Genomic DNA, 5267 nt, shown 5'->3' with positions numbered 1-5267 from the left:
CTCAAGGTTGACAGGAAATATACCAGCTGTTGATGCCAACGAATGGCAAATCCAAGATCTCCAGGCCAAATGGTGGATTGTTCACTCATGGACAGTTGTAGGCAGCACAACAGGATCCCAATCCACAGAAGAGTGTCTCTTTTTCCCAGGATGTCCATAAATATATTGGAAGCAGGCCACTCCCTTAGGGAAACTTCCTTTCAATGGGTTGGCTCCTCAAAACATATAAATTTTATGTTATTGTGGGAATAACCCACATCACAACTGCTCAAACCACTCAGAATTGTGGTCCAGACCAGCTGACACACAACTCCAACTATCACAATATCATACACGAGCAAAATTTTGCTGAAGATAATTCAAAAATGGTTGCAGCACTGACAGGGAACTTCCAGAACTACAAGGTGGATTCAGAAGATGTGGAACAAGGGATATCATTGTTGATGTCAGATGGATCTTGGCTGATTGGAAAGAATATTAGAAAGATGTTTACTAATGCTTTATTGACTATGCAAAAGCTTGACTGTGTGGATCATAACAAATTATGGCTAACATTGCAAAGAATGGAAATTTCAGACCACTTAACTGTACACATGAAGAACCTGTACGTAGATCAGGAGGCTATTGTTTAAACAGAACAAGGGGATACTGCATGGTTTAAAATCAGGAAGGGTGTACATCAGGGTTGTCTCCTTTCACCATACTTATATAATCTATATAATCTGCATGCTGAGTAAATAATCTAAGAAGCTGGACTACATGAAGAAGAATATGGCATCAGGAATGGAAAAAGACTCATTAACAATCTGTGATATACAGATGACACAACCTTGCTTGCTGAAAGTGAGGATGACTTGAAGCACTTACTGATGAAAATTAAAGACTACAGTCTTCAGTATGGATTGCATCTCAACACAAAGAAAACAAAAGTCCTCACAACTGGACCAATGAGCAGCATCACAAAAAAATGAAGAAAGGCCTGAAGTTGTCAAAGATTTTGTTTTACTTGCATCCACTATCAACACCCACAGAAGCAGCAGTCAAAAAACCATACCTCATATTGCATTGGGCAAATCTGCTGCAAAAGACCCTTTTAAAATATTGAAGGACAAAGATATCACTTTGAAGACTAAGTGCACCTAACCCAAGCCATGGTATTTTCGATCACCTCATATGCATGTGAAACCTGGACAATAAATAAGGAAGACCAAAAAAGAGTTGATGCTTTTGAATTGTGGTGTTTGCAAAGAATACTGAAAATATCATGGACTGCCAGAAGAATGAACAAATCTATCCTGGAGGAAGTGTAGCCAGAGTGCTCCTTGGAAGCAAAAATGGCCATACTTTGTCTCACCTATTTTGAAAATGTTGTCAGGAATCTCTGGAGAAAGATATAATGCTTGGTAAAGTGGAAGGTCAGTGAAAAAGGGAAAGCCAAGCCCCTCAACAAGATGGATTGACACTGTGGCTGCAACAATGGGTTCAAATATAGCAAGGATTGTGAGGATGATGCAGAACTGGGCAGTGTTTTGTTCCGTTGTACATAGGGTCACTATGAGTTGGAGCCAACTTAACAACACCTAACAACAACATATAATTCTTGGTTAGTAATTTTTTTTTCTTCTTTCAGGATTTTATATATGCCATTCCACTGTGTTCTCAGTTGCATGGTCTTCACTGTGAAATCAGACCTTAGTCTTATTAGTTGCCCTTTGTAGGTAATGTTCCATTTTTCCTAAGCTGATTTCAGTATTGTTTCTTTGCCTTTGGTTTTGGAAAGTTTGATTATGATATGTCTTGATGATTTTCTTTTGGGTCTATTCTGTTTGGGGTTCATTGAAATTCTTCAGTGTACCTTCTAATGTTTCATTATATTAAGGAACTTTTGTTCCAATAAGTCATCAACAATTTTTTCTGTGGTTTTACTTGTCTTTCTGTTCTGGAATTTTGATCACATGTAAGTTATACCTCTTGATGGTGTCCCAAATAAATCTTACACTTTCTTCTTTTTTTTTTTTTTTCTGATTGTTCCTTGGGTAAAGTAATATTGAGAGATTTGACTTCAATCCCATTAATTCTGTCTCCCAATGATTCAATTCTATTCCTTTCAATGTGTTATGTATTTCTGAAATAATAATATTAATCTTCTGTATTTCTATCTGCTGTTTTGTATGGTTCTTAATTTTTCATTTATTTTGTCAGTTTGTTCTTGTATTCTTTCCTTGAATTCTTCTAGAGTGTTGCCTGTATTTTCTTTTGTCAGTGCTTTCTTTGATCTCTCTCTCAATCCATTAAAGGTATCTAAATATAATTATTTTGAATTCTTCATCAGGTAGCTGTAATGTCATTCCTTTCTCAGGGAGTTTTTCTCACTCCATATTTTGATCACTTGTTTATTCTAGTTTATCTTGTTCTTTATATGAACTAGGATTGTCAGTTGTCTCTGAGACATTGTGTTGTCATTGTATTTATATTTAATTTGTCATTGTACATTGGTATAGGAGCTCTGGTGGTGTAATGCCTAAGATATTTGACTGCTAATCACAAGGCTGGCAGTTAAAACCTACCAGACACTCCTTGGAAGGAAGACTGAGTGATCTACTTCTGTAGTGATATCACCTCGGAAACCCAAGGAAGGGTCATTATGAGTCAGATCTGACTCGATGGCAGTGAGTTTTGTTTGGTTTGTGTGTGTTGGTATGATGTGGTTAGGTTTTTTTGTTTTGTTTCTTTGCTTTAGTTTGTTTTGCTATATGCAAGTGAATGTGGCTCGTGTGCAACTCTGTTCTCTAGTTTGGCAACATTTAGGCATTCACAAACTTTCTTATGGTGGGTGTGCATAGTTGTGTTTTCTGTTTGTGTAGAGCAATTGAGGACAAGTTGGGCTGGTGTGGGTCACTGTCTGTCTATCATTGATCAATTGGTGCAGAAGCAAGTGGCAGCCCTTAGCCAATGGGTGGGGCTATACGAAGTGTGGATGTTTAGGGGTAGTGTGAGCATGGTTGTTGTTTCCCACCAGGTGAACAACAACAAAACAAGAGTACCAAAAATACAAATGAAATGACAATAAAGAAAATAATAACTATAAGAAATATAGATACTTTAAGAAAAGCAGAACAAAAACAAGAGAAAATACCAAGCAAACAAGAGTAACTACAAAAAGAAAAAAGAATAAATGAAAATTAAAAGTAAAACAAGAGGGGAGAATTACAAAGAGGAAAGAGAAAACAAAACAAATGAGGAAGGGGAGAAAAGAAAAGAGACCAAGAGAAAGAGAATAAATAGTAAAGGAAAAATAAAAAATAAATACAAAAAGGACAATGAGGAATAAGGAAGACAAAAAGAGAAGAGAGAGGAAAAAGATAGAAAGTAACAGGAAAAGAAAACACAAGAACAAAGGAAGGGAAAGAAAATAAAAAGAAAGGAGAAAAAATTCATTAGAAAAAGAGAAAACTGAGGGGACAAGACACTCAGGCAGTGTTTCTGCTGGCCTAACAGGGAGTGGGGAGCAGGGTACTTGGCTCTAGAAGGAATTCCAGCCTCCCCAAAAGACCAGTGAGGTCAAGGCACCTGGTCTCATAAGTAGGTCCTGCTGGCCCAGAAGGTATCTAGGGGCAAGGTTCTTGGACCCAGAAGAAGTTCTAACCAGCTCAAAAGGCAACTGGAAGCAGAATGCCTGATCTCAGAAGTTTCTGCCATTCCAGAAGGCAACTGGGTATAAGATACCCAGTCCCAGAAGAAGTTCCTCTCATCCCAAAAGGTGGCTTGTTGTAGGGTGCCTAATCCCAGAAGAAGTTCCTGACTGTCCAGAAGACAGCTGGGGTTGCTTGGTCTAAGATGGAATTCCTGCCAGTCCAGAAGATAGGTGGTGGGTAGGGGATGGCCACACCTCCATTCAGTGAGAGTACGAGGGGAACAAGGGGAATATTACACTTTTCTGGTTGTCAGCCACCAATGTGAGTGCCCATGCAGTCTTCAGCAAGTGGAGCTGATTATCACGTTGTTGCTCCAGTTGACACATCACTTGCAAATATTCAAAATGGCCACCTCAGTCCACAGCTCCCTTTGTCTCCATATTCTCTATTTTAATTTCAGTTTCTTCTGGCAGTTGGTATTTGATCCACTTTTTTATGCTTTCCTTCAAAGCATGGGTGCCAGGATCATCATCTTTTTCTGTTTCAATTGGTTTCTCATTTCTTTGTTGTAGAGGGTATGGATAGCTTGTCTTTCTATTCTGCTCTCTTGCCAGAAGTCCACTACCAGGATATTTTTATTAAAAAAATAATAAATTTCTGATGAAACATTGCACAAAAAATTTTATAGACAGTCATTCTGTCATCACCCCCTCTGACAGCATCACCTGCTACAGTCTATATCCCTCACACCCCCACTAGTGATGCCACTGGGTTACATGTCACATACAGTGTCAAAGGGAAGAGTGAGACATCTTAAACACAAGGGTTGACCAGAAGCTGAAGAGGACTTATGGACACTCTATAGTAAAGAAAAAAACAAAACTACAGATCATCCATAAAGGAACCTTTATAGTAATGACAGAAGGAGTCTTTGTGGTGCAATGGTTAAAGTGGTTGGCTGGTAGCCAAAAGGTTAGTGGTTCAAACCTACAAGCAGCTCTGTGGGAGAAAAGACCTGGCAATCTTCTATAAAGATTACAGCTTAGAAAATCCTATGAGACAGTTTTAGTCTTACCTATAAGATTGCTATTGGTTACAATGAGTCAGAATTGACTGAATGGCACACAACAACAAGCCATTAACAATGAATTTGCTCAAGGGCCTTGAGCTACTAAAACAATCCCTGGGTGATTGAAATGGTTTGTGCTCCACTATGAACCTAATGGTTGGTAGTTGAACACCCCTGCCCCCAGCAGTGCTACTGAAGAAAGGCCTAGAGCTGCTTCCATAAAGATTATAGCCAAGAAAACCCTATGGAACCATTCTACTCTGTATCAAATGGGGTCACCATGAGTTGGAATCACCTCCATGGCAACAAGTTTGTTTCATTTTGTTTTTGAGCTATTAGCAGATAGTAATATGAAACCATCACAGTGAGTCCAACATTTTGACACCAGGTGCCTGGGATATAATGAAAAATATTTACATTTTTTTCACTGATGTTTAGTATCAAGTAATATTTCACTTTTACTACTTTATTAACTTTCAGTATGTTTAATGATTCATATTCTCTAAACTGGGAGCTCTGGGAGCTTAGTGCCTAAGGCACTTGACTGCTAACCAGAAGGCTGG

The sequence above is a fragment of the Orycteropus afer genome, unplaced genomic scaffold, assembly GCF_000298275.1.
Source record: "Orycteropus afer afer isolate SDZICR_OR568_19922 unplaced genomic scaffold, OryAfe1.0 scaffold00097, whole genome shotgun sequence".
NCBI lineage: Eukaryota > Metazoa > Chordata > Mammalia > Tubulidentata > Orycteropodidae > Orycteropus > Orycteropus afer.
This window is presented reverse-complemented; position numbering follows the sequence as displayed.